Below are 9,784 nucleotides of genomic sequence, written 5' to 3' on the forward strand. Positions count from 1 at the left end.
ACACTGGCCGAAGAGAGGTCTGTTACTCCCAAAGACAGGATGAGGCCTCAGGACACCTGGAAGCAGGAGAATGCAAAGCAGGGAATGGAAACCAGTGCAGGTTCGGACCCCTGGTGATGGAGCAACGAGGGTGAAACTCTGTTTAACTTGGACGCACACTCTCAAGCGGACAGGAGACATGGGTTTGAAGGTGATGTGCTGAGATTTACAAGAGTGCACAGCAGATGCTTGGCTGAGAGAACTCAAAGAAACCAGCGCAAAATATCCCCACAGTTAATTCTGAGACCAAGATCCCAGCTGCCAAATTTGAGGTAGCAGAGGCAATGGTCAGTGAGGCATAGAGCTACGGATGATGGCACACGCTGAGTCTCAGGGATCTGGAGTGCGTTGTGGGATGTGGTGGGTCGAATCAAGAGAGCAAACCGAACGGTGTACCAATAATAAATCAACCACACTGTTCGCGCGGTTGCGATTACCGATATGTCCCATGGCCACACCCAGTACATCTGCAGGACCAGGGACCAATTGGGAATTTTGCCAATAGAGCACGTGTGGGGCTGAATCAGAGATATCGTGCATCTGGTCTGAGGGATCCAGGGGGCCTTGAATTTGAAATCAGAATGAAAAGCCTTAGGATATGCTACATTCATAACCTGGGCTGGGATTATGGTTTGGTTTGAGTCACAGGATGCGCAACAACTCTGTGGTTGCCTTCGTGCACCCGTGCCACAAGGATGAGAGGACAAGGAAGAGTGGTCCAAGTCCACAGCGCAAGAAGAGGAAGCATTCCCTTCAGCACTATCTCCCAAAAGCGGATGCTACATTTTGGATGGCACCCGCACGGTACGGCACCTTGGACAACAAGGAAGGTCTGCGGGATCATTCCAGCAGGCCCTGATATGTGACATCCATAGATATGCTTCCACTGGTGTTTCTGTAGACAGAGAAGCTCTGGAAAGAACTGATTTCATTGGGACATTCCCGTGGCAATAAAAAGCAGAAGAGCACTCTCAGTTTGCTGTTTTGGAAACACTCCAAAATGACATAGAGAAGAATGCAGAGCTGAGAACTTTTAGAAGCTTCATTTCCACAAGAGGAAGTGTCCTGTGCACTTTCAGAAGTGTGAGATAAGTATAATCAAAATGAAGTTATGCTAATCGAAGTAGAATGGGTTGTTCATCACAACTAATGCAACACCAGCAATTGGAGATATACCAAACAACACACACAGGTACAGGTTATGGCATCAATGCCTAGGAGAAATTGTCCTCACAGAAATCCCATGGAATTGCGTAGAGACAAGAGTCTAAAATTTTCAATTAACAAAGCCCTAGAAGTCTACATTAGATACCTGATATTACCTGACCAGTAGAGATGAAGAAGAACAGTAAAAGAAACAGGAAGTACCATTTTCAGTTCCAAAGATATTGAAGGCGCAAAAGATAAGCTTTCAAACAACTAGTCTGCAAAACGCTATCCAGAACAAGTGTTGAAAATGAAGGTCAGGAAAACACTGAAGAACACCAGTGTCTCAGAATCACAAAAGGCAGAATACCAGAAAAGGGGAAGAGAAAGTCTCAACACGAGCCAAAAATATCAGGAAACTCAATGGTTGTGATAATATCAGGGCTAGAATTCAGTCCTTAGCAGACTAGATAATGCAGAGGGACGCGTGAATGACTGTGAAGACAGGGGAAGAGAAAAACCTCGGTCAGAAGCAGACATAGGAAAGCAAGTGCAAACAAATGAAAACATTGCAGTTGAACCCTGGGTTAAGACAGGGCATGAAAGAATAGAAATCATGAGTCCCAGATGGAAAAGCAAGAGATAAAGAAACAAAAAGTGTCTGAAAATTTATCTGTAGAAAAATCAGACTGAAACTTGCTGAAAGCCAAGAAAGAATCATCTATGCGAATTCAGGAATTACACAGCATCCGAAGGAGGTGGAATCCCAATAGACCTACCAGCAGCTGTATGATTCAAATCAACAAAGTTCACGAATATCCGAGTGATTTAAAATGCACCTGGAGGAAACAACATAGTCACAAGGAAACCTCCAGAGGGCTTTCAGCTGATATCTCGGCAGCAATATTGCAGGACAGGGAGGAGTGCCAGGACACAGACCATATCCTGAATGGCCAAATGCTGCCACCTAGGGTAGCCTATGCCACATGAACACCATTTCAAATAACGGCAGAGCTAGAGAATTCTACAGACCGGCAAATCTTAAAAGAATTCAGCAGTTCAAAAGTTTTTCTAAAAGAAAGGTTGAGAAAACTCCCCTGAATAGAAAAGCAGCAAGATGGAATGGAAAGAAGAAACCATTATTGGAAATGCAAGAAGAGCATGTGTGGCAGAGAAGAAAGAAGAAGAACTTAAGGAGGACATCAAAACCCTAAAGATGGGAGAGGGAAGCAGGAAATCATAGGTGATTGGAAGCACTCTCTTAAGTGAATCAGCTTATTTGACTCTGTTTGAAGCGAAAGGAGAGATGCATGGCCTGACGTGTTTGCAAAACAAGCGAGAAGAAGACCAACAAAGAATCAAACCAACAAACAAGCACCAAAATGGTATGGTTGGCTGACATATACAAAGAGAACCATGATTATTCAAAAGAAAATACTCAAGGTGAGGTCAAGGGTCATTCAGAACGCATCGACCCAGTATCGTGGCTTGCATGTACTCAGCACACTTGTATTCGGAAATCAGAAGCGTGCATTCATTTTCGTAAATTTTGATTCATAAGAGCATATCGTGACCTAACACTAATGCCGATTTGGAATCAAATGGTTTCCTAGTCCGTGATGTAGACTTGTATGTCTTCCAACAGGATGAAGGAATGCCATATTCTAGGCTACGTAGAGAAGAAATGTAAGAAGCCTATAACAAAGGCAAGTAGCTCTGCCAAAGTGTACTAAGTGCAAAAGAGACCGACAGCAAAGTGCACATTGGGGTTGGTTTCATTTCTTGGAATTTCAGCCCCCATGAATCCAATGGATCCATGTCCTGAGAGTGTGGGTGTTTCAGCAGAAATCAGGCGACGCATATGTATTCCGGGTGTACGGATATTATAGGAACATAAGTCTCCTTTAGTGGGTCCCTGTGTACTGTGAACTGTTAGAAAGTTTAAAGACGTGTGAAACCATCAACTGAAAAGGGACACACTTCCCTCCATTGGTACGGTGCATAGAGCTCTGAACCAAAGGAAAGAGGGAAGAAGAAAGGCCCATGGGACGCTAGTGGGTAGAATCACATTTACCTTAGGAACCTCTCGTCGGATGCAGCCCCTCCCCCAACACTGACAAGATGCAGCAGCCATTGGGGATGGCAGTTAGCGGTTGGATTCCAGGTGGAATGTTGGTGTTTACCGCGAGGCTTGTTGTGGCTGTTGGATCCTAGGTAACCGGGCAGAGTTCTGTGGGTGGATCAGTGTGATGGAGGGGCTGCCGCCCTCTGTGGAGCTTGGCTTAGGTGTTTGGTCCGGGAAGCTGTGTAAGTTCGAGATACTGCTGCTGCCCAAAGACCTGAGGTCACAGGTCAGTTTCCAGAACCTGAAAGGGCAGACAGTGGAAGATCTGCCTGTCATCAGCTTACTGGTGAGGCTCCGAGGTACTTTCAGACTTGCCCAGTCCTGGTGAAGTCGACTTTAGGGGAGACACGAAGAGAAGCTGGCCGATAAGCTGGCTGCACGGATTGAGGAGAGATGCGAACACATGGATGAGAGATATTCTGCTACAATGGAGAATACTGGCGTGGAGACAGCTGTAGAGGATACCAGGCTCAAAAGACATTCATGAGACCTATTGAAACTCACTGATACAGGCAGAAACATACGGAGTGCCAACGTGGACTTGAGGAAGTTCCTCAATTCTCTTCTCCAATAACGGGTCCAAGGTCCCTGACGTCTGAAAGAGAAGAAATGGCAGAGATGATCAAAACGCTCCTGTTCTTGGAAGAGGTCGTGAGAATCCACACGTCCCAAGGGGCATTCCCAAGCCATTCAGACCAAAATTCAACAAGCCCAGGTAAGCCTTTTCCCAGGTTTGGGCCTAGCTAGTGAGCACTTGCCCTTGCCTCCCCTCCACTCAGGCATCCATTTTGAAGGATCAGTACCTGAGCTGCAATGAAGCCATTACAAGAAGAGCAAGCCCCTCGTAGAATCAGAGTTCCTCCAGCTTCACTCTCTGTGAACAACAGTGAACACCTTAAAGGTCAAATAGTCTCGGCTGAAATAGATAAAATTGAATACTTAGCTCACACCTAGAAACGATGTCCTTCCGCTAGATTCAGCAAATGTTGTGTTTCTGTCTTCCCTGGGGTGAAGGGAGTGTGGTAAGTGAGGGGAATCTTTGACTGAACATGAATCTGTATTAGGCTTCAGTTTTTCAAGACAGTGAAGGTAAATAGTACAAGTCAGAAAGTGAACTGAACTGTAAAAGTCGCCAATGACATTAAAGACACAGCTTATGTGGATCGTCTTTCACTTGAGTCAAGCCCCCGGGGGCACTATATCATGGGGCTGCAGACTTGGTTGCGTTAAATGGCTTTAAACTACAGGATCGGATGATTAAGTGTTCTCAACACTGATAGAAAAACACCTGGTTCTCAATAGACTAGCATAACTGCAGCAGGATTCTCCTAGCTAGAATGCCTCTAGGTGCTTTTGGATTCAAACCTAAATGTATATATTTGGTTTGTTTCCTCTTGTATTTTCCTAGAGAGGGATGTTACCCCTTGAAATGCCAACATTGGCCAGTAGGTGTCATTGGGATACAGGGCACCACATGCACAAGTGTATCCAAGGTTGGGGGTTATTCCATGTTTCCAAAAGTTATTTCATGGTTCCTGTTGGTTTCGGAGGCTTCAACCTTAAAGAGCTGACATGACCCCTTGAACACTTTGGACTGCTAGTTTGCATTCTATCTGTCTAGCTTTTCCGTCGAGCTGACACAATGTTACCAAAATTGACAAGTCTGGCTTCTAGGTCGATTGAGTGTGTTTCAAAAAATAACTCCATTTTCGTATAACTCCCAAAACATGTAAATGAGTTCTGTTAAACTTCTTAAAGACTGCAAATGGGATATCAACACAATGTCAAAATAGTTGTCTTCGGACAATCCCTCCCACCACGGCTGTATAGAAACAAAGAGCTAAGCAAATATCACATTTCTGTGAAATGTATCTGGATAGTGTTGATTCATCGATGCCCAGTTGGCAGAGAAGAAGTGCAACCTGCACTCACTCGCTCCCATGTACAGAGCAATGGAAACATCCACTCACCCAGCCCTTAGCATAGGACACTGGCCGAAGAGAGGTCTGTTACTCCCAAAGACAGGATGAGGCCTCAGGACACCTGGAAGCAGGAGAATGCAAAGCAGGGAATGGAAACCAGTGCAGGTTCGGACCCCTGGTGCTGGAGCAACAAGGGTGAAACTCTGTTTAACTTGGACGCACACTCTCAAGCGGACAGGAGACATGGGTTTGAAGGTGATGTGCTGAGATTTACAAGAGTGCACAGCAGATGCTTGGCTGAGAGAACTCAAAGAAACCAGCGCAAAATATCCCCACAGTTAATTCTGAGACCAAGATCCCAGCTGCCAAGTTTGAGGTAGCAGAGGCAACGGTCAGTGAGGCATAGAGCTACGGATGATGGCACACGCTGAGTCTCAGGGATCTGGAGTGCGTTGTGGGATGTGGTGGGTCGAATCAAGAGAGCAAACCGAACTGTGTACCAATAATAAATCAACCACACTGTTCGCGCGGTTGCGATTACCGATATGTCCCATGGCCACACCCAGTACATCTGCAGGACCAGGGACCAATTGGGAATTTTGCCAATAGAGCACATGTGGGGCTGAATCAGAGATATCATGCATCTGGTCTGAGGGATCCAGGGGGCCTTGAATTTGAAATCAGAATGAAAAGACTTAGGATATGCTGCATTCATAACCTGGGCTGGGATTATGGTTTGGTTTGAGTCACAGGATGCGCAACAACTCTGTGGTTGCCTTCGTGCACCCGTGCCACAAGGATGAGAGGACAAGGAAGAGTGGTCCAAGTCCACAGCGCGAGAAGAGGAAGCATTCCCTTCAGCACTATCTCCCAAAAGCAGATGCTACATTTTGGATGGCACCGGCACGTTACGGCACCTAGGACAACAAGGAAGGTCTGCGGGATCATTCCAGCAGGCCCTGATATGTGACATCCATAGATATGCTTCCACTGCTGTTTCTGTAGACAGAGAAGCTCTGGAAAGAACTGATTTCATTGGGACATTCCCGTGGCAATAAAAAGCAGAAGAGCACTCTCAGTTTGCTGTTTTGGAAACACTCCAAAATGACATAGAGAAGAATGCAGAGCTGAGAACTTTTAGAAGCTTCATTTCCACAAGAGGAAGTGTCCTGTGCACTTTCAGAAGTGTGAGATAAGTATAATCAAAATGAAGTTATGCTAATCGAAGTAGAATGGGTTGTTCATCACAACTAATGCAACACCAGCAATTGGAGATATACCAAACAACACACACAGGTACAGGTTATGGCATCAATGCCTAGGAGAAATTGTCCTCACAGAAATCCCATGGAATTGCGTAGAGACAAGAGTCTAAAATTTTCAATTAACAAAGCCCTAGAAGTCTACATTAGATACCTGATATTACCTGACCAGTAGAGATGAAGAAGAACAGTAAAAGAAACAGGAAGTACCATTTTCAGTTCCAAAGATATTGAAGGCACAAAAGATAAGCTTTCAAACAACTAGTCTGCAAAACGCTATCCAGAACAAGTGTTGAAAATGAAGGTCAGGAAAACACTGAAGAACACCAGTGTCTCAGAATCACAAAAGGCAGAATACCAGAAAAGGGGAAGAGAAAGTCTCAACACGAGCCAAAAATATCAGGAAACTCAATGGTTGTGATAATATCAGGGCTAGAATTCAGTCCTTAGCAGACTAGATAATGCAGAGGGACGCGTGAATGACTGTGAAGACAGGGGAAGAGAAAAACCTCGGTCAGAAGCAGACATAGGAAAGCAAGTGCAAACAAATGAAAACATTGCAGTTGAACCCTGGGTTAAGACAGGGCATGAAAGAATAGAAATCATGAGTCCCAGATGGAAAAGCAAGAGATAAAGAAACAAAAAGTGTCTGAAAATTTATCTGTAGAAAAATCAGACTGAAACTTGCTGAAAGCCAAGAAAGAATCATCTATGCGAATTCAGGAATTACACAGCATCCGAAGGAGGTGGAATCCCAATAGACCTACCAGCAGCTGTATGATTCAAATCAACAAAGTTCACGAATATCCGAGTGATTTAAAATGCACCTGGAGGAAACAACATAGTCACAAGGAAACCTCCAGAGGGCTTTCAGCTGATATCTCGGCAGCAATATTGCAGGACAGGGAGGAGTGCCAGGACACAGACCATATCCTGAATGGCCAAATGCTGCCACCTAGGGTAGCCTATGCCACATGAACACCATTTCAAATAACGGCAGAGCTAGAGAATTCTACAGACCGGCAAATCTTAAAAGAATTCAGCAGTTCAAAAGTTTTTCTAAAAGAAAGGTTGAGAAAACTCCCCTGAATAGAAAAGCAGCAAGATGGAATGGAAAGAAGAAACCATTATTGGAAATGCAAGAAGAGCATGTGTGGCAGAGAAGAAAGAAGAAGAACTTAAGGAGGACATCAAAACCCTAAAGATGGGAGAGGGAAGCAGGAAATCATAGGTGATTGGAAGCACTCTCTTAAGTGAATCAGCTTATTTGACTCTGTTTGAAGCGAAAGGAGAGATGCATGGCCTGACGTGTTTGCAAAACAAGCGAGAAGAAGACCAACAAAGAATCAAACCAACAAACAAGCACCAAAATGGTATGGTTGGCTGACATATACAAAGAGAACCATGATTATTCAAAAGAAAATACTCAAGGTGAGGTCAAGGGTCATTCAGAACGCATCGACCCAGTATCGTGGCTTGCATGTACTCAGCACACTTGTATTCGGAAATCAGAAGCGTGCATTCATTTTCGTAAATTTTGATTCATAAGAGCATATCGTGACCTAACACTAATGCCGATTTGGAATCAAATGGTTTCCTAGTCCGTGATGTAGACTTGTATGTCTTCCAACAGGATGAAGGAATGCCATATTCTAGGCTACGTAGAGAAGAAATGTAAGAAGCCTATAACAAAGGCAAGTAGCTCTGCCAAAGTGTACTAAGTGCAAAAGAGACCGACAGCAAAGTGCACATTGGGGTTGGTTTCATTTCTTGGAATTTCAGCCCCCATGAATCCAATGGATCCATGTCCTGAGAGTGTGGGTGTTTCAGCAGAAATCAGGCGACGCATATGTATTCCGGGTGTACGGATATTATAGGAACATAAGTCTCCTTTAGTGGGTCCCTGTGTACTGTGAACTGTTAGAAAGTTTAAAGACGTGTGAAACCATCAACTGAAAAGGGACACACTTCCCTCCATTGGTACGGTGCATAGAGCTCTGAACCAAAGGAAAGAGGGAAGAAGAAAGGCCCATGGGACGCTAGTGGGTAGAATCACATTTACCTTAGGAACCTCTCGTCGGATGCAGCCCCTCCCCCAACACTGACAAGATGCAGCAGCCATTGGGGATGGCAGTTAGCGGTTGGATTCCAGGTGGAATGTTGGTGTTTACCGCGAGGCTTGTTGTGGCTGTTGGATCCTAGGTAACCGGGCAGAGTTCTGTGGGTGGATCAGTGTGATGGAGGGGCTGCCGCCCTCTGTGGAGCTTGGCTTAGGTCTTTGGTCCGGGAAGCTGTGTAAGTTCGAGATACTGCTGCTGCCCAAAGACCTGAGGTCACAGGTCAGTTTCCAGAACCTGAAAGGGCAGACAGTGGAAGATCTGCCTGTCATCAGCTTACTGGTCAGGCTCCGAGGTACTTTCAGACTTGCCCAGTCCTGGTGAAGTCGACTTTAGGGGAGACACGAAGAGAAGCTGGCCGATAAGCTGGCTGCACGGATTGAGGAGAGATGCGAACACATGGATGAGAGATGTTCTGCTACAATGGAGAATACTGGCGTGGAGACAGCTGTAGAGGATACCAGGCTCAAAAGACATTCATGAGACCTATTGAAACTCACTGATACAGGCAGAAACATACGGAGTGCCAACGTGGACTTGAGGAAGTTCCTCAATTCTCTTCTCCAATAACGGGTCCAAGGTCCCTGACGTCTGAAGGAGAAGAAATGGCAGAGATGATCAAAACGCTCCTGTTCTTGGAAGAGGTCGTGAGAATCCACACGTCCCAAGGGGCATTCCCAAGCCATTCAGACCAAAATTCAACAAGCCCAGGTAAGCCTTTTCCCAGGTTTGGGCCTAGCTAGTGAGCACTTGCCCTTGCCTCCCCTCCACTCAGGCATCCATTTTGAAGGATCAGTACCTGAGCTGCAATGAAGCCATTACGACAAGAGCAAGCCCCTCCTAGAATCAGAGTTCCTCCAGCTTCACTCTCTGTGAACAACAGTGAACACCTTAAAGGTCAAATAGTCTCGGCTGAAATAGATAAAATTGAATACTTAGCTCACACCTAGAAACGATGTCCTTCCGCTAGATTCAGCAAATGTTGTGTTTCTGTCTTCCCTGGGGTGAAGGGAGTGTGGTAAGTGAGGGGAATCTTTGACTGAACATGAATCTGTATTAGGCTTCAGTTTTTCAAGACAGTGAAGGTAAATAGTACAAGTCAGAAAGTGAACTGAACTGTAAAAGTCACCAATGACATTAAAGACACAGCTTATGTGGATCGTCTTTCACTTG

The sequence above is a fragment of the Vicugna pacos genome, unplaced genomic scaffold, assembly GCF_048564905.1.
Source record: "Vicugna pacos unplaced genomic scaffold, VicPac4 scaffold_19, whole genome shotgun sequence".
Lineage (NCBI taxonomy): Eukaryota > Metazoa > Chordata > Mammalia > Artiodactyla > Camelidae > Vicugna > Vicugna pacos.